Source organism: Perognathus longimembris, chromosome 21 (assembly GCF_023159225.1).
Source record: "Perognathus longimembris pacificus isolate PPM17 chromosome 21, ASM2315922v1, whole genome shotgun sequence".
NCBI lineage: Eukaryota > Metazoa > Chordata > Mammalia > Rodentia > Heteromyidae > Perognathus > Perognathus longimembris.
The window spans coordinates 3,033,211-3,051,284 of record NC_063181.1 but is presented as its reverse complement, the minus strand read 5'-3'; positions in this window follow the sequence as shown (position 1 = coordinate 3,051,284).

Sequence of the window (18,074 nt, the reverse complement as noted above, 5' to 3'; positions counted from 1 at the left end):
TCTCCTGGGCATCCGGGCCAGGAGCCCCTTCCAGTTATTAGACAAAGCAGGAGCTGTTTCCAATGCTTGCAAATCCCTTTACTTCAGCACCAAAATCATACTGAGGCCGTAGCATAGGAGCCGTGACAGTTCAGACAGGAAGACAGGCCTGGCAATGGGCGTTTCTGGGCCAGACTCCTATCATCTGGAAGCTCCCAGTCCACTGCCCCCAACACTCACGGTCCCTTGGGCTGCACTCTATGCTTAGAAGCTGCACCCAAATCCATGGGTTCCTTCTGCCTTTTAAACATCCAGTTAGCCAATGCAGAACTTGGACATGGGTATGATTTATAGCACTGTAGCCCTCGTAGTCAGACACCTTCCAAATTTCTGGGGAGACCCCCCCCCTACCCTTTCCCTTTCATGACACAGGTGAGAGGGACTGTTCACCCCACATCCTACCAGGCCCCAGGCCTGCACTGTTACCTGAGCTCCTCCATACACAATGTTGTTACCTGGTAGAACTTGGCAGAGAATGAAGATGAGGAGGAAGGTAGGCTTCATGTTGGAGAAAGGAAAAGCTTATTTGCAGGAGGCAGAGAAAGCTTCCGTCTGTGGCTGTCTGGAAGGAGCGCAATGTCTTTGTCTGGGCAGAGAGAGATCCCTCTGTTCCTCATTAAGGGACACTGGGGGCAGAGGTGCTCTTGTGTGCTGAACAGCCTTGGGGGAGAACTGAGAGTGGGTGCTGGCCTGAACCCTCAGGGCCTTGGGAAGATGTGGTCACATAGTTCTGACCATAGAACGTTGTGCAGTAGAAACACAATCTACACACACTTCGGGAGCAGGTGAAATCTCATGTAGTAAATTACAAGCAGTGGGGTTATAATGAGCAATGGTGTTAGATAGTGTTTCTGTCCCCAGGGTCGCAGTGGGAGCTCTGTTCTGTGTGAGCAGCATGCAATTTGATGGCACTTCTGTGAATGAGGATTTGAGTCTGAAGCATGAGGAGCAGGAGACAGAGGCCATGTTAATGAGTAAAGGGGCGTGTCCACAGGAGGAGAAGGTGAAATGGAGCATGGGACCAGAGACGGGCCAGGAATATTAGGGCTGTACACAGAGCCTCAGTGTTCCCACTGCGGGGCTCATGTTATTCTGTAGAAGAACGCAGTGTCTCAAACCTCACCGTGACAATGAACATTCCCCTTGTAAACGAATACCAGCCCCGAAGTTTACCAAATGGACTCTTATGCATTAAATGGATGTTTTGAGCAGAATACTTAGATATTACTTAGAATACTTAGATATTTCTTAAGGATAAATATTTAGGGTTTTTTTTTTTGTTTTTTGTTTTTTTTTTTTCCCCTTTGGAGGTCATTGAGCTAAAATTCATGGCCTGAGCGCTGTCCCAGAGCTTTTGAGATCAAGGCTAGTATTCTATCACTTTCAGCCACAGCTCCACTTCTATTTTGTGGTGGTTAATTGGAGATGATGAGTTCCCAGAGATAATTGTGGTCCTGATTGTGTCTTCTTGTTCCCCTAGATTGTTTGCTTTGCTTATGTGCAACCACTTTTGTTAGGAGGGGCCCTAATCAATTTCACAGTTTCTGTCATTACTGACTACTGGCTCAGCCTCTGTAAATCCGCTGGCTTCCATGTAAAGCACCGCGTGTGGTTTTCTCTGGCTAAACCCTGCTGAAAGAAGGCTGGCGTTGCACTCTGCTGCCCGCCCTGTGCAGTGTGGTCCTGAGATAGTAAAGGCTCCTCGCCCTGCATTTCTGAGTCGGTGGTGATGTTTACTGGATTAGGGGACACATTAGTCTGGTCCTGAGTAGGAACGAGGGGGGCCCGAGTGGGAGGAGAGGAGCCCATGGGGAAGGAAGTGCTCTGGAGAGGGCCTGAGTAACAAGCCAGCAGCTGAAAGAGGCAGTGTGAGAGAGAGGGCTGGAGGAGGAGGGGAAGGAGGAGGATGACAAGGAGGAGGAGCACCCTGGTGGGGTGGGGGCGGGGTGGTGCCTCCACTGAGGCCAGGGCTGAAGGAGCGGGATGGAGGTCAGCTGCCCCCCCTCACCATAAGGGTTAAGGCAGGGTCCGTAGGCCTGGACCAGCGAGAGAGTCTAGTGGTTCAGCAGGTACTAAGTATGCAGGAGAGCAAGGAGAGCAGAGCGGTTTACAGCGGGACAGGAGAAGGGACCTAAGTTGGGGAGCCCGTCTACTTGCAGAGTGTAATAGGGAGGGCAGATCTGGCCAGTGCCATCGTTAACTGTGGAGGGACTTCAGGCTGACTCTGGCTCAGATTAGAGCAGAAGCCACCTCCTTCTCCACTAAGCTCTCCCCCACCCTATCCAGGGAAGCTCCCCTTTATTATGATAAGTTATGTAAATTGACCACCTGAGGCCTGGGAGCTTCAAGGGAATCTGTGCCCTCCCATGGGTAGGCACATCCACCTGATGTCAAATCCGTGTGCCCTCCGCAGTGGGAGTATCCACCTTATGTCAAATCTATGCAGCAGTATTAAGTAGAGTGTGGGTTCTCTACAGTGAACCAGGGTCCCCCCCTCCAAGGGAGAGGATTCCTGGTTCCTCCAAGAGTCCAACACAGTCTCCAGCTGCAAGATGACAAAAAGGATTTATTGGGGAAGTAAAAAGTGAGGAATAAGTGAACTGACCATCCTTGGCCGCAGCCCAGACTCGAGAACCGAAACTGCTGACCACGTGTGCAGGATCACGTGTGGCCTTCCAGCCGGGTTATAAGGCCAACATCACAGTCAAACTTGCCACACACAGGTGGCCAATGAGGATACAGCACTTACAGAGCATGCTAGGCCACACGCAGGTGGCCAATAGAGTTACAGTCTGTCTATATTTGATGTCAGGTGGACACGCCCACTCTGGACGGCACGTGGATTTGACATCAGGTGGATACGCCTACCCATGAGAGGACAAAGGTGCCCTAGAAGCTCCCAGGCCTCAGGTGGTCAATTTACATAACTTATAATAATAAAGGGGAGCTTCCCTGGGTAGAGTGGGGGTGAGCTCAGTCGAGCTGGAGTCAGCCTGAAGTCCCTCCACAGTTAATCAAGGCCCTGGCCAGATCTGACCCCACTATTACACCAAGCACCTGCAGGAGATGTGTCGGTCCCCCAAGATGTCGGGATCCAGTGTCCCATGATGAAGACACCTGGAGTCATTGTTCAGGAAATACTAACGCCAGATTTGATGACATGAGCATATTGGAAGTTTGGCCAGGAAGGAAACACGCCACGTGGACCAGGAGAAAGGAGTTTGGTGGGGGTGGGGGAAGAGTAAACTGCCATCCCACACAAGATGGAGGCGTGGGGAGACAGAGGGGAAGGAAGAAGAGAAAAGAAAGGAAAATAGAGCGAAAAGGAAATGGGGGTGGGGTGAGGGGAATGCTGCTGTCAGCCAGATAATATAGATATAGGGGGGAGATCTGGCCAGGTGGATTGGATGTGACCACAGAGAAGGAGGAGGTAGCTGCCTCCAGGTGTGTCAGTTACCTAGGTAACTCAGGATCTGGGCACAGAATTAAACCAGTACAGGCGTCTGCCTGGAGCCTCCCAGGGTGGGCCTTACACATAGGAGCTTAGCAGGCTTCAGGTCGCAGAGTTTAGTGACTTCAGGATAGGCAAAAGACAGCCAGGAGGAGAATCCAGAAGAATTAGATTGGGCCCCTGCTGCGGTGAGAGCCCAGAGCTGATGCTGAGGCCTCTGTGGGTGTCCTTTCAGATCTTGGGTCAACTTGTGGAAACCAAGTTAAAGGCAAAGGGGAGCCTCTTTTTGGGGGTTCCTAGAAACAGCAGGCTTAGACAGGGTAGTTGACCTAGGGAGGGGCAAACCAGAGTGGAATAACAGGAGCCCAATGCCACTGGGCCTGGAGCTGCAGGAGCTTGCAAAAGAAAGGAAGGAGAGAGATCAAGCCTGATTGGTACTCCATTTGCATGTTTTAAAGAAGTTAGATGAGTCCACAGTGAGTACCAGTTATACCCAGAACCAAGAATAAAAGAGTATTTTGATTGCTTTAATGATTGCCTTAATGGGTCATTGCTTTATTCAGCAGATTTTTACTGGAATTGCTATTTGTGATGGCTAACTGCCAGTTCCACTGCTCTAAGTCTGTTGCTCTCACCTGCATGTGGTATGCGTGGCAGTGAGCAGACGCTGAGCACAGCTAAATGAAAGACCCCTAGCCGGATAGACTGAGTGCTGCTGACTGTTGTTGAGGGTTCGAGGCCCACCTGGGTATCTGGTATACAGCAAATATAGCATTGAAATTTGAAATGATGTAAATGCAGATCAATGACCACAACTGGCACTAGCTATGAACAACTATGATTGGTATTGTGTAATGTAACCTGGCCTGAGCTGTACTTAACAAACTTGTTTTGAGCGTGTTTTGCTTTGCCTGGCATTGTCCACACCTGTGATCCCACCTCCCCTTGTCCCCTCATCCCCTCGTCCCCTCCTCCCCTCTTCCCCCCCCTGCAGAGTTGCATCCTGTTTTATCACCAGATGGTCAGGTGATTTCCAGTAAAGGTCAAGATACCCAGACCTATGTGTGACTGATTCCTATAGTTAGAATAAATGGGAAATTCCTGTGGTTTGGGGGCTTATAAGGAGCCTTCTGAGATGGCACCTGGCTCAATCTTGTGGTCCCAGCCTTGACCCTGCCTGTATGTTCTTGCTCAACAAAATTCTTTACATCCCCGATTGTCATCTGACCAAGTGGTCACTTTGATCACCGATCATACAATTTCATGAGAATCTGCGCTCTAAAAAACGTGGAGGCGTATCCCTGCTCCTCCCAGGTAAAAGGCACCTGTGTTCACAACACAGGCCACAGCTGGTTAAAACCGGGCTTACTCAGTGAGTTTGCAGAGCAGGCTCCCAGAACCAGTCCTGGGTAAGTTACTAAAAGCAAAACCACAAACTTGCAAAGCATGTCCTGAAACTTTTTGTTTCAGGCCATGTCCACCCTACTTAAGACCCTTGAGCTCTGCCTGGAATTGTTTGCAGGGTCTCCAGACTCTCCTCAGGTCACTGTGGCTACGATGGCCCTCTTCAACTGTCCATTAAAGTTTATCTGGTCTGTTGATTTTGCTCTATTTATTCTAATACCCTCATGACTCAGTTTCCCAGCAAAAGTTATAATACAGACACAGACAATTATCTTTTGAACAGAAGTCTACATGCCCTGGAAATGAGCCAGCCCTGGTGGTTGTAATGAAGACATCTCACCAGGCACTGTCTGCTCAGGACAACAAACCTAGCTACCAAGGAGCCAGGAATCAGAGGATCAACTTCCTAAGCCAGCTCAGGCAGGAACATCTCCCATACTCTTCTCCAATAGACTACTTAGGAAAAAAAACCCCAGAAATGGCACCCAGGCTCCAGTGGTAGAGGACTAGCCTTGGGAAAAAGACTCTCAGGATCAGATCCTAGGCCCTGTGTTCAGGACCCTGACCCGGATCACACACCGAATGTTCACAAAGTATCCTGGAAGAGCAAACACTTGGGAAAACACCTACTCCTTGTGGAACGTGCATTCTCTGTCAACGACAAATATGGCTGGATGCATTCTCTCCTAAAAGGAATGATCACATACAATGGTCAACTTTTTCAAAACAAAGTCCTAGAGACCTGAGCCCAGGTAATAAAAATGTCACACTGAAGGTGATGAAGATCAAATGCAAACACAGATCTTCACTTAACTACAGCAGGGCTGTCCACCCAGCTTCCAAGGCCCAGAGGGAGACAAGCCTTCCTTTGAATTGCATAGACCTAAAGGGGATGTGTAAAGACACAGCATGGATTAGCCCAAATTGGCAACACCTGAATCCCCAGAATCTGGGGCTGGGACCTGAATTTCCTGGGGCCAAACCCCCACCCCACCAGGGGGCCAGATTGTAGGGGAAGAGCAGGGCAGACACCCTGATGCCAGGCCTCCCCTGCGGGCCCCATCTCCTAGCCCTGCTTCCGCTAGCAAGGTGTCACCCGTCAGAGCTCCCTTAGGTTTGGTCTGGGTTGTTGGTATTGTTTTCTGGCTCTTTCTGCTCTCCTGGCTCCTTTTTCTAACAGGGCTAAGTGTGTATTCCTGGGGCCGCCAATCTTTGTGACAAGAGTCTGCTTGCAGACACAGGCCTTTTACTAAACACTCCCAACCCCAACTCAAAATGTGGCTTCTCTGTGTCTGGCCGACTGGATTCCCGCACCGCAGTCTGGAGTCTGTGGGTAATGAACAAAGCCAGTCTCTGCTTTTCAGAGGCCTGGCCTCTGCCGGCTGACGGACAGCCCTGGGCCCCACTGTTCACCCAATGCTCCGCAGAGTTGTTGAGCAGAGGTGTTGATTGGGTGGAGGTGCGCAGGTGGGAGGAGCCAGGACTTCACTTCCCCTGGAGCTGGGAATCCTGGGCTGGAGGCGGCCGCTGGCTTCTTCCTCCCTCCATGCTTCTTTCAGCATAGCGCTGGGACTGCCTGGGAGTGAAAGCCTAGAGGAGCACTGTCTTGGGATGATGGCGTCCCTGGTGAGTAGCAAAAGCCTTCCTTAACGAAATGAGATTGTGGCATAAGGTGTTTGTATCTTTTTTTCTTTTTCTGTCAGTGGGGGGACTTGAACTCGGCCTCAGCGCTGTGTCTGGCCTGTTTGGTTGCAGGCTAGCGCTCTACCACAGGGAGCCACAACCCCACTTTGTAGTTCCTGGTGGTTCACTAGAGATGAGACTCTTGAGTTGTTTCTGGCTGGGCTGGCATTGAGGCCGGGTCCTCAGATCTCAGGTTTCTGAGCAGCTCAGATGGGCTCAGCTTACGGCCTAGAGCCAACAGTGCTCCCCTGCGTTATCAGATTAAGTACAAAGAAGACTTGTTCCCGAGTTGGAATTCCAAGTAAAGACTCTGAAGAAGTGGTCACTGCTCGGAAAATTCTCCCGCTACTAAATTATCCATGTACTCTGGCCTGCAGTTCACTGGTGTGTGGAAGGAGCACAGGCAATGTCTTCCTTCTCTTTGTGGGCATCCTCGTAGGAAGTGGCTTGGTCAAGGGGCACGGGTGAGGGTTTGTGAAGTTTCCTTTAAATGCAGGGACTCTTCACTTAGGGTTGTTGACTTTGCGGAATAAGAATTTCTGGACAAGGCAGGATGGTAAGAAAACATAGCCGAGCTTAATGGAGTAAGCAAACAAAGTAGCAGACAAACAGAAGGGCAGTAGCACAAAGTAGCAGATTATGAATGCACACGAATCCTCCTAACAGCCAAGGATCTGTCTCCTGTCTCTCCTGCCCGGCCCCACACTTGGTTAGAGTGCCCCTTCCCTTCTCCTTGCCCATTTTTCTGCTTGTCTATTTGCTTCTCTGCGCAATCAATAAAGCTCTGCCAAGGTCTTACCATGGTGACTTGTCCAGAAGTTCTGATTCTGTGATTGAAGTCAAGGACCCTAAGAGTCCCCACCTTTAAGGGAAAACTTCACCCACCCCTCCCCTGTGTAGCAAGACTCATTAATCATGCTGATGTCTGCAACTGACTTAGTGTGGTGCTAACTATGGCGCCTAAAACTGAGTTCGCACCTGTTCCCACAGGCTATGTGGCTGGGCTTTCAACAGCTCCGCGGAGAGAAACTAAAAATTGTCATCACCATTTTGTAGTTAGTAACTGCTAATTTTGCTTCTGTAAGCTGTTTTGTGACTAAGGACCTAGGAAAGACCATAAAACGTCCTGGGGCAGGTAGTTCCCAAAAGACCATAAACACCCATAAGAGTGACCAGCAGAGAAGAAAAACAAGTTTTAGAGTTACCAGAACTCCCCCACCCAGGTGTGGTTTCCAGTATCTAAAACCCTGCAGCTCTGCACTATCCCCCTGGCTACACCCTTATGGCTTAACCAATCAATTCTAAATGTGTTGACCCCTTGATCTGAACAATGACCCTTTCCAGATTCCTTCCAGCCACCAAATGCACCAAACATGCTTTAGAATTATTTTATAATTTTCCCGCGGTGTGTGTTGATTTGTTAAAAGATGCTAGGATGTGTGCTAAGTCCCTGCTTTCCCCTCTCAAAATGTATAAAACAGCTGAAAGCCCTAGGCTGCTGGCCTCTTAGTTTTTGGTTGCACAGTGCGCGGAGGACCAAGCTTGAGCTTGCAATAAAGACTCCTTTTGCTTTTGCATTGGTGTGGGTCTCTGGTGGTCCTTGTGGGGGTCCAGTGTTTGAGCATAACAGCTCTTCCTCTTCCCAGTGGCCCAGGTTGGAGTGGGAGATGGGGGTATTGCTGAGGGAAAGCACAAGCCTTAATATAGTTCAATCACAATCAGTTGTTTGTTTGATCTAACTTGAAGCCAGGCTGTAATGGGGGAAGGGTCCGAGGGAGGGGGCCTCCCAGTCCCTCCAAGACTCCACCACTCAGAGACAGTCTTCAGTAAAAAGATGGAGTTATTGGAGAAGTTAGAATAAACTGACTGGCCAGGGCCACAGCCCAGACTTGGGGAGTGCTGGAGCTGCTGCTTTATAGAGTTATAAAGGGCAAGGCCGCGTGGTCGAGCTCCCCACAGGTACCTGGCCAATGAGATCACAACACCTATAGAGTATGCTAAGCCCACACAGGTGGCCAAGGGAGTTACAACCTGTTGCATAGTATCTGCTTGAACCAACCTTTCATCTAGAGTTGACAGGTGGATTGGGGGGGTGGGGGAGGACCATGACTATTGTTTATTGTGAGCAGGGAAATCTTCCTGGGCTTCTGAGAAGTCAGGGCAGAGCCCTCAACTCTGAAGCTCAGGGCTGAGGGAGATAATAGAGATGGAGTCAGCTTCTGCCCTCTTTCACCTGCCAGATCTGGCCTCCATCACCATCTTGATGTTTGATGACTGGTTGTTACCTCTAGGAAACTTCATGAACAGAATTCAGTCTGAAGGTATACATGTAGGAGAAAAGTGGGAATAAATGAAGAATATAGGAAAAAATGAAAGCTTTCGGTAAAATTTTGAAAATTGGAGGTGTGACTAAAGTGTTGGAGCACTAGCCTGGAACCGAAAAGCTCTGGTATAGTGTCAAAGCCCTAAGTAGAAGTCCCAGAACCAGCAAAAAAAAGAAATAATAATATCATTGAAAGATTTTCTTGAGTGATACTCTTAGATACAGTTACAGAAACCACTCGTTGCATCGAAGGTGCAAACAATGTTATGACTGGTGTTTTGAAGTTTTTGTCTTTACTTTTTGACAGTGCTGGGGCTTGAACTTTGGGCCAAGGCACTGTCACTGAGATTATGCGGCTCAAGGCTAAGGCTCTACTGTTGAGCCACAGTGCCACTCTGGCATCTTCTGTGCGGCTTCCTGGAGATGTGAGTCTCTGAGAATCTCCTTCCCGGGCCTGGTTTGGAACAATGATCCTCAGATCTCTGTCTTCTTGCACCAGATGCAGGTGACGGTTTGTGACATTTTCCTTTTAACATAGGGACTCCTCCCTTAGGGTCCTTAACTTCAATCCCAGAAAATGAATTTCTGGACAATTCACAGTGATAAGGAAACTTGGCTGATTCTACTGAGGATGTCAGCAATCCAGTAGACTAAAAACAGACAGAAATGCAGAAAGCAATGGCATGATCTTAGCAGAGTGGGGTCCTGTCTTGAAGAGACAGAGATAGGGAGTTCCTTGGCTGTTGAGATTATTAATATGGTAAAGGCAGGGGTGTGACTTTAACTTTATGCCAAGATAGGTGTTTTCTCTTTGCCCTAATCTCTCCTGGTGTTAGGTCCTGAGTTTCTGGGTGGTTTGGGCTCTCTTGGCAGGTGGAATTCATCCTGCCATGGAGCAATTCCTTTTCCCTGAAATAAGGAAAGCGTCCTGTTGTCTACAATTTGGTTGGGGGTTGCTGACATTTTGGGGGAGTGTTTTACTCAGGAAGGCATACATCCTGCCAGGCAAATGTTATTTCTTGGGAAGGGATGCATCCTGTTGTGTCTCTGAAGCTGAGATTGCGCTTGTATGTTTCTAAACACCACACTTCTCAGTTGCCTTCACCGGGCCTCATTCTTCTGAACTTATCCTGCCTCATTTTCCCGTGAATAACTTTGGTCCCTTAATCTTAGGAGAAGTTGATGGACTAGCTTTAAGCTTGAGTGTTTTGATTCCTGGCAGTCTTTTACCCTGCTTTCTTTTCTGTAGTCCATCCTGCCTCATACCTGAGTTCAGTGCCTGAGGGCTTGTAGTAACATTGAAGTCTTAGAATGGAGCATAGGTGATTCACAGCAGTTATTCTATGTACACAGGAGCCTGAGACCTGAAGATCAGTTCAAAGCCAGCTTGGGCAGTAAAACCCATGAGATTCTCTTCTCCACTAAATTACCAAGAAGAAGAAGGAGGGAGAGAGAGAGGGAGAAGGAAAAGGAGGGGAAGGAGAGGGAAGAGAGGGAGGGGACTGAGAAGGAGAAGGAGAAGAAGAGGAGAAATGGGGGAATGGAAGTGTAGCTCTGGTGGGAGGAGACTCAGGTTTAGCAAAGGAAACTGTGGGACAGCATGTAGGTCATGAGGTCAAAGCCCAAAACCTGCACAAACTTCATTCTAAATGAGTCATAAGCACGTGGCTGCGAAGGCTGAGGACTGGCCACTGTTGCCCAGAGCCCTGCAGAGAAGTCCCCCAGACACTTATCTCTCATCCACCACCAAGCAAAGCTGGCAGGGGAGCTGTGGCTCTAGTGGTAGAGCACAAACTAGCCTTGAGCAACCATGCTCAGGGTCAGCACCCAAGACCTGAGTTCCAGTCCCAGGAGAGGAAGGTGTTCCTGTGGAATGTGGTGACTCCATATCGTCTCTTCCACATGCCATGCAGTATTCTGGGGTGCGCCTGGCTCATCCGCCCCTCCACAGCTTGTCTGTTGAACTTGTCCCTGTTGCGCTGTCGAATGGGAACCGTCTTGGGTGTTGTAGGAACCTCTGAACATTGAAGATGTCACTGTGACCTTCACCCCCAAAGAGTGGGACCTGATGAACGCAGCACAGAGGAAGCTGTGGAGAGATGTGATGTCAGAGGTTGCCTCTCTGCTGGAGTCCATCGGTGAGTACTGGGACCCGTACAGTGCGCATATATACTTATCAATGTGAGTGTATAAAATGAAGCACATATATATGTACATATACATTCACTCAGCTTCTTTCCACTGGAATTTCTTCTTGAATTCGGCCTGTGAGAATGTACTTTTGACGGTAGTTTGTATTTTGTTAAGGCAGAAATAGAAACTGAGGGATTACTTCTGAATCCACCCTTAGACTATATATTGTAATCTCCCATTGCTTGTGAACATGGAGTTACGTGAACAGCATCTTAATCTAATTTGGAGCCACTGTGGGATTCCTGAGATTCAATGAATTATCTACATTACAGTTATATTGTATTCTCTTAGCTACTCTGTTTCCAATTACAATTGTAGCTACCCAGGAAAGCTGATATCTGAGCATGGTGGTTTGATGCCATCCAAACAGGAGCACTCTGGGAGACTCTCTTACTAAGCTCAAAAAAGCAGAGAGTGGGGCTGTGGCTCAAGTGGTAAAGCACTAGTCTTTAGGCAGAAATCTCCGCAACAGCACACAAATCCTGATTTGAAGCAGCAGTGAAGACAGAAATTGTCAATCCTGATCATGAATATGACAGGAGGTGCTTTTCCTAAGAATTGTTTCCTTTCCTTTGATTCATGGAGTGACTACACAAATGCGATTTAAGTTTCTTTAAAAAATCTCCCGGTTTCATGGCAGGTATGCTTTTAAACATTTCTTACAGGCATTTCCATTCCACATGGCAAAGATGGCCGTCTTTACATACAGCAAGTCAGCAGTAAGGTCCACGTCACCCCGTCAGTGGTAAGTTACACAAATGTGACTCCTGTCATGACTAGTAAATACCTGGCAGTGGAAAGAGTGGCTGGAAAAGCAAGTGCCTGCCTCATAGTTAGCTGAGGAAATTTCTTGGATGGAAGTTCCACATAGTTTGAATTTCATAAGGAAAATAACAGGATTTCAAAACCTTCATCTCAGGGTCTGAAAATGTGGCTTAGTGGTAGAGTTCTTGCCTAGAATACATGAAGCCCTGGCTTTGATTTCTCAGTACTATATAAACAGAAAAAGCCAGAAGTGGTGCTGTGGCTCAAGTGGTAAAGCACTCGCCTTCAGCAAAAAGAAGTTCAGGGACAATGCCCAGGCCCAAAAGTCAAGCCCCAGGATTAGCAAAAGCAAAAATAAAAACAAACTTAATCTCAGATATGCAATATAAAATAGCCCGAAGCCAGTGATTTTACCTATCTATGTGTTGTCTATGTCTCTCTCTTCCTCTATGCGTATACTCTCTCTGTCTGTATACTCTTCTCTCTCTCTCTCTCTCTCTCTCTCTCTCTCTCTCTCTCACACACACACACACACACACACACACACACAAAGAGACAAGACTATCTGGACATTAACTTGATTCTTCTGTTGTTGACATCCTGGGTGGAGCATGTCTTTGGCACTTTTAAGCTGGGGATATGGAAGAAAAAAATAAGTTTGTTGTTTTTGCTTGTCCTGAGGATTGAACACTGGGCCTGGGCAATGTCCCTCAGCTTCTTTTGCTCAAGTGCTACTCTACCACTTCAAGTACGGCACTGCTTCCAGCTTTTCGTGAATAGTTTATTGGAGGTAAGAGTCTCATGGACTTTCCTGAACTAGATGACTCTGAACCATGATCCTCAGATCTCATCCATGTGGGTAGTGAGGATTACAGGCATGAGCTATCAGTGCCCAGTTGTAATATGTTTTATGTCTAGGCTAAGTAGTCTAGCATTCTCATGTAGAGAAATGGCCGTGGAGATGAATGTGAACAATTGATGATCATGTTTCATCATCTTCCCACAGCGGAAATCTCTTTCTCTGCAAGAATCAGTTGACAGGAATGACTCCACAAAAATGAAGATTCACAGCTGTTCATTGACACAGAGTTTGCTAAAGGATGCAGAAGACATCTCCTCTGTTAGCCTATACCCGGGAGAGAACCATCATGAATCTTCACGTACTCCTGAGCACCTGGAGCACAAAGAAATTGATCATCTAAATGGCAATGGCATTATGAAGAATTTGTTAGACATTAGACAATGCAGTAAGTCTCTCAAGGAAAACAGACAGTGTGACTGTGGTCTATGTGCTAAAGTCTTTGTTGAGTGCAATGAATGCTGTAAGCACAATGTATCTCACACTAGAGGAAAATCACATGGTTGTAGTTTGTGTAGAACAGCCTTTGTTCCTTCAAAGTTCAGTCACCATAGGACTGCACACGATGGAGACAAAGCGTGTGAGGATAGTGACCTGGGGCATGTACTCGATCAACCCAGGGAGCTCAGTTGGCAGGATGGAGGAGACACTGGCCAGGAAGTGGATGACAGCCACCTGTGTACTGCCCCCTCCATTCAGCCAAGTCACTTCCGGGAGCAGGAAGACATGCCCACTGTAGGAGGGGCAGATGAAGGTCCCCTCTGTGTGTGGGAAGCGGTCGCTCGGTCATCTCATTCTGGAAGTCAGGAAGGAGCACATGCCGGAGAGAAAGCACAGCTGTGTCCTTCCGGTAGGGAAGCCTCCCAAAGGCCAAGTGACCTTAAGACACACAACACTACCCACACTGAAGAGAAAGGGCATGAATGTCACATCTGTGGGAAAGCCTTCAAATCAGCATGTAACCTTAAGGCACATAGCACAGTACACACTGGAGAGAAGCCCTATGTATGTCGCACCTGTGGGAAAGCCTTCCGTGTGTCATCTAACCGTGCCACACATGAGAGAATACACACTGGAGAGAAACCCTACGAATGTCGCACCTGTGGGAAAGCCTTCAGTGATTCATCTCAACGTGCCAGACATGAGAGAGCACACACTGGGGAGAAACCCTATGAGTGTCACTTCTGTGGGAAAGCCTTCAGTCTGCCATGTTCTCGTACCACACATGAGAGAATACACACTGGAGAGAAATCCTATGAGTGTCGCACCTGTGGGAAAGCCTTCACTCAGCCAAGTTATCGTGCCGCACATGAGAGAACGCACACCGGAGAGAAACCCTATGAATGTCGCACCTGTGGGAAATCCTTCATTACATCATGTCAACGTTCCATACATGTGAGAACACACACTGGAGAGAAACCCTATGAATGTTGCACCTGTGGGAAAGCCTTCACTGTGCAATCTTCTCGTACCAGACATGAGAGAATACACACTGGAGAAAAGCCTATGAATGTCGCACCTGTGGGAAAGCCTTCACCACACCATATAATCGTGCCTCACATGAGAGAATACACACTGGAGAAAAACTCTATGAATGTCGCACCTGTGGCAAAGCCTTCACTCAGCTATCTCACCGTGCGTCACATGAGAGAACGCACACCGGAGAGAAGCCCTATGAGTGTCACTTCTGTGGGAAAGCCTTCATTAGGCCATCTCACCGTGCTGCACATGAGAGAATACACACTGGAGAGTAACCCTATGAATGTCGCACCTGATGGAAAGCCTTCACTGTGCCATCTAAACATGCCGTACATGAGAGAATACACACTGGAGAGAAACCCTATGAATGTTGCACCTGTGGGAAAGCCTTCAGTGATTCATCTCAATGTGCCACACACGAGAGAACACACATTGGATAACCCTTCCTTTAATATCCTTTCCACTGAGATAATTTCCAACTTCTTCACGTTAGCAGAAATCCCAAAATGTGCTGAAAAACACAGCACAGGGTTTTCTCTCCTTCCCAAATGTCTAGGAATGCCATGACTATGTCAAAGGTGAGTGCCTGGGTATGCAGCCTAAAGCATTTGGGGCTCCGCGGTCCTCCTCAGTACGTGGGTGTTACCATGTCTGTTGTTCAGGCCCTGAGAATATTCCTGATGTTTGTCCTCAAACATCTCCTTTGGGCAGAGTAATGGTGGGAGCTCCTCTAAGTCAAATCATCATGATACCCTGAGATAACTGAGATAAAATATATGGAAACATATATCATTCACATCAAAAGTGCCTGGCCCGAGTGTCTCAGGTATGTAATCCCAGCTTGTCAGGATGCTGAGAACAGAAGATTATTTTTGAAGCCAGCCCAGGCAGGAAGTCTATGAGACTCTTATTGACTGCCCCAAAGTCAGCTGTGGAAAGGATGGCTCAAGGGGTAGAGTGCTAGCCTTGAGCAAAGAAGCTCAGGCCCAACACACAGACCCTGAGCTCAAGCCCAAGGAATCAACAGAAGAAAAGGAACAAAATGAGAAGCTCATAATGAAAGAGTTTAGTGATTTTATGTTAGTAGTCACTGGTGTCATATTTTCAATAATGTGGAAAAAGTGTGCTTTTCCATATAACTTCTCAAATTATCTATATTCAGGGTACTGATGAGCATATCTTTACAAGTAACTAAAGGGGCTTAGAAAGTATATTAAATAGCATCATAGTTTGCTGTAAGATGCATATTTGTAAAATTAGAAATAAATGGCTAAATGTCAAGATATCCAGCATTTTCAAAAACGTTTCACATGTGCCTGCATATCTAGTGTGTTTTTAATTTGCTTAATAGAATATATTCATGTTTTTGTGTTTTGATAATGTAATATTCCCAGTAGACTCCTGCTTTTAAAACTTTGTCCCCAGTGGACTGGGCTGTTGTGGAACACTTGTAGACTTCTCGGTAGAGGTAACAGGTCATTTTGGGCTCTACCAGGAATCTCTTCTGGTCTCCCTCCTCCTCTCTCCCCTCCTTCTCCTTCTCCCTCCCCTCCCTCCCTTCTCTGTCATTTTCAGTGTCTCCCTCAGCCTCCTTCTGGCTGCTAGGAGGTGTGGTAATTCTCTGCTCCATTTTCCCACTGTGGTCATGTTGTGTGCAATGCATGGGTCTCAGGAATGGAGAACAGAATCCTTTGAAGTAATGAATCAAAATAAATCCTTTGTCCCTTAAATTGTCTGTGTCTGGAATTTTTATTCCAGTGATGGAAATCAACACCAAGGTGAAAAAGGTTTACAAAAGCAGGAATCCAATTAGCAGTGGGTGCCTTGCTGATGAGCACTGAGTGTCTGGTGGTAGAGAAGGGAAGAGATAGGGGGATGAGGTGGGGCAGACGGGGGGATGTCTCGGGAGGAGTGGCCACCAATCTCTCAATGTGGCATTGAAGGAGTTAGCGAGTTTGGAGTGGGGGCTGGGCTCTCTGTTCTTAGCTAAAGCTCATATTCTCCAAAACTCTGATGCTCATAAAGTGTCAGCGAGAGGAGCAAAGGTGAAGATGCAGGAAGGGATAGAAAGTTCTTCTGAATTACAGGTACTCTATTGGTAAGTCCCTGGTTTCAGCTGCAGTATAATAAATTCACTTGAGTTTGAGACAGCAATCAAGTCAAAGGCATACATTTTGAGCTGGGTGCCGGTGACTCACTCTTGTAATCCTAGCTGCTATCTATTTTGTTGTTGCCAGTCCTGGGGCTTGAACTCAGGGCCTGATCACTGTCCCTAAGCTTCTTTGTGCTCAAGGCTAGCACTCTACCTTTTGAGCCGCTGTGCCACTTCTGGCTTTTTCTGTTTATGTGGTGCTGAGGGATCAAACCCGGCGCTTTGTGCATGCTAACCAAGCACTCTACTGCCAAGCGTCATTCCTAGCCCATAATCCTCGCTTAAGAGTCTGAAATATGAGGATAGAGGTTTAAAAAAATCCCTGGCAGGAAAGTCCATGCGACTCAACTCCATTAAACCACTCAAAACCCCCAAATTGGCCAGTGGCTCAAAGTAGTAGAGAACTAGCTTTGGAGCAAAAGAGCTTAAGGGACAGTGCCAAAGCCCCTACTTCAAGCCCCATTATGTACCAAAACAAAAAAGAATTTGCTAAGCGTCAGAAAATCTGCAAACATTTGGGGTATCATGTAGAAATCTAAAAATCAGCTATGCACCAGTGGTTCACACCTCTAATCCTAGCTACTCAGGAGGCTGAGATCTGAGGACAGAGGTTCAAAGCCAGCCCAGGTAGGAACATCCCTGAGACTCTTATTTCCAATTAGCCACCAGAAAACCAGAAGTGGAACAGTGGGTCAAGTGGTAGAGCACCAGCATTGAGTTGAAGAGCCAGGGACAGCGCCCAGGCCCAGAGTTCAAGCCCCCCTCCCCAAATAGAAATTTAAAATTTACTCAAGGGCCAAATCTTGAAGGCCTGTCCTCTTATTAGACCATGCGGAATAGACCCATAGCACGTGGAAACTAAGTTGTTCTCTTCCAGTCCTTGGTACAGACCTCTGGTTTTTCAAGAATTTTGTGGACTAGTGGTGAGGATTTTGTCTTTTTACTCTTTACGCAATGCTTGAATTTGGATCACTGGGCCTTTTTACAATCACCTATTTGGATACCATAAAAATGTCGACTAAGGTTTTCTGCAAAAGACTATATCTGGGCTGGGAATATGGCCTAGTGTTTGAGTGCTTGTCTCGTACACATGATACCCTGGGTTTGGTTCCTCAGTGCCACATATATACAACAAGACAGAAATGGTGCTGTGGTTCAAATGGTAGGGTGCTAGCCTTGAGCAAAAGAAGCCAGGGACAGTGCTCAGTGTTATGCCCAAGTCGCAAGAAGACCACAAAGAGCCAGACGTTCTAAAATGTAAAAGCAAGGCTTTATTCAGGCAAGCTGCAGGTTGGGCCTCATCCTACCCACGGACACAGGGAGGTTAGGAGGAAGGCCCCGAGCTGAGGTTTCATAGAGCTTATAAAGGCAAAAAACCAAAGTTGCAGCAATCAGGTGTTCACGCAAGATTAGGATATGGGTACAAATCTGATTGGCTCAGGGCTGGAGGCATTCTGAGATGGTTAGAGTTAAGCAGGGAGTTTCTTGACCGGTGGGCCCTAATAAGCTTGTCCTACTAGGCGGGAGAATTGGTGGCCTGGGTTACACATAGTTTAAACAGACAACAAAACTGGGCTGCCTGAGAATGGGGTTTAACTCTTCATCCCTTTCTGATAAGTAACTTGAGAACCAATCATGGTGCTCCTTATTAGTTTGATTCTGACTGAGAATCGGTAGGGACAGGTTGGTATTGTGCCCACAATACCATAAATTGTTGGTGGGGCTT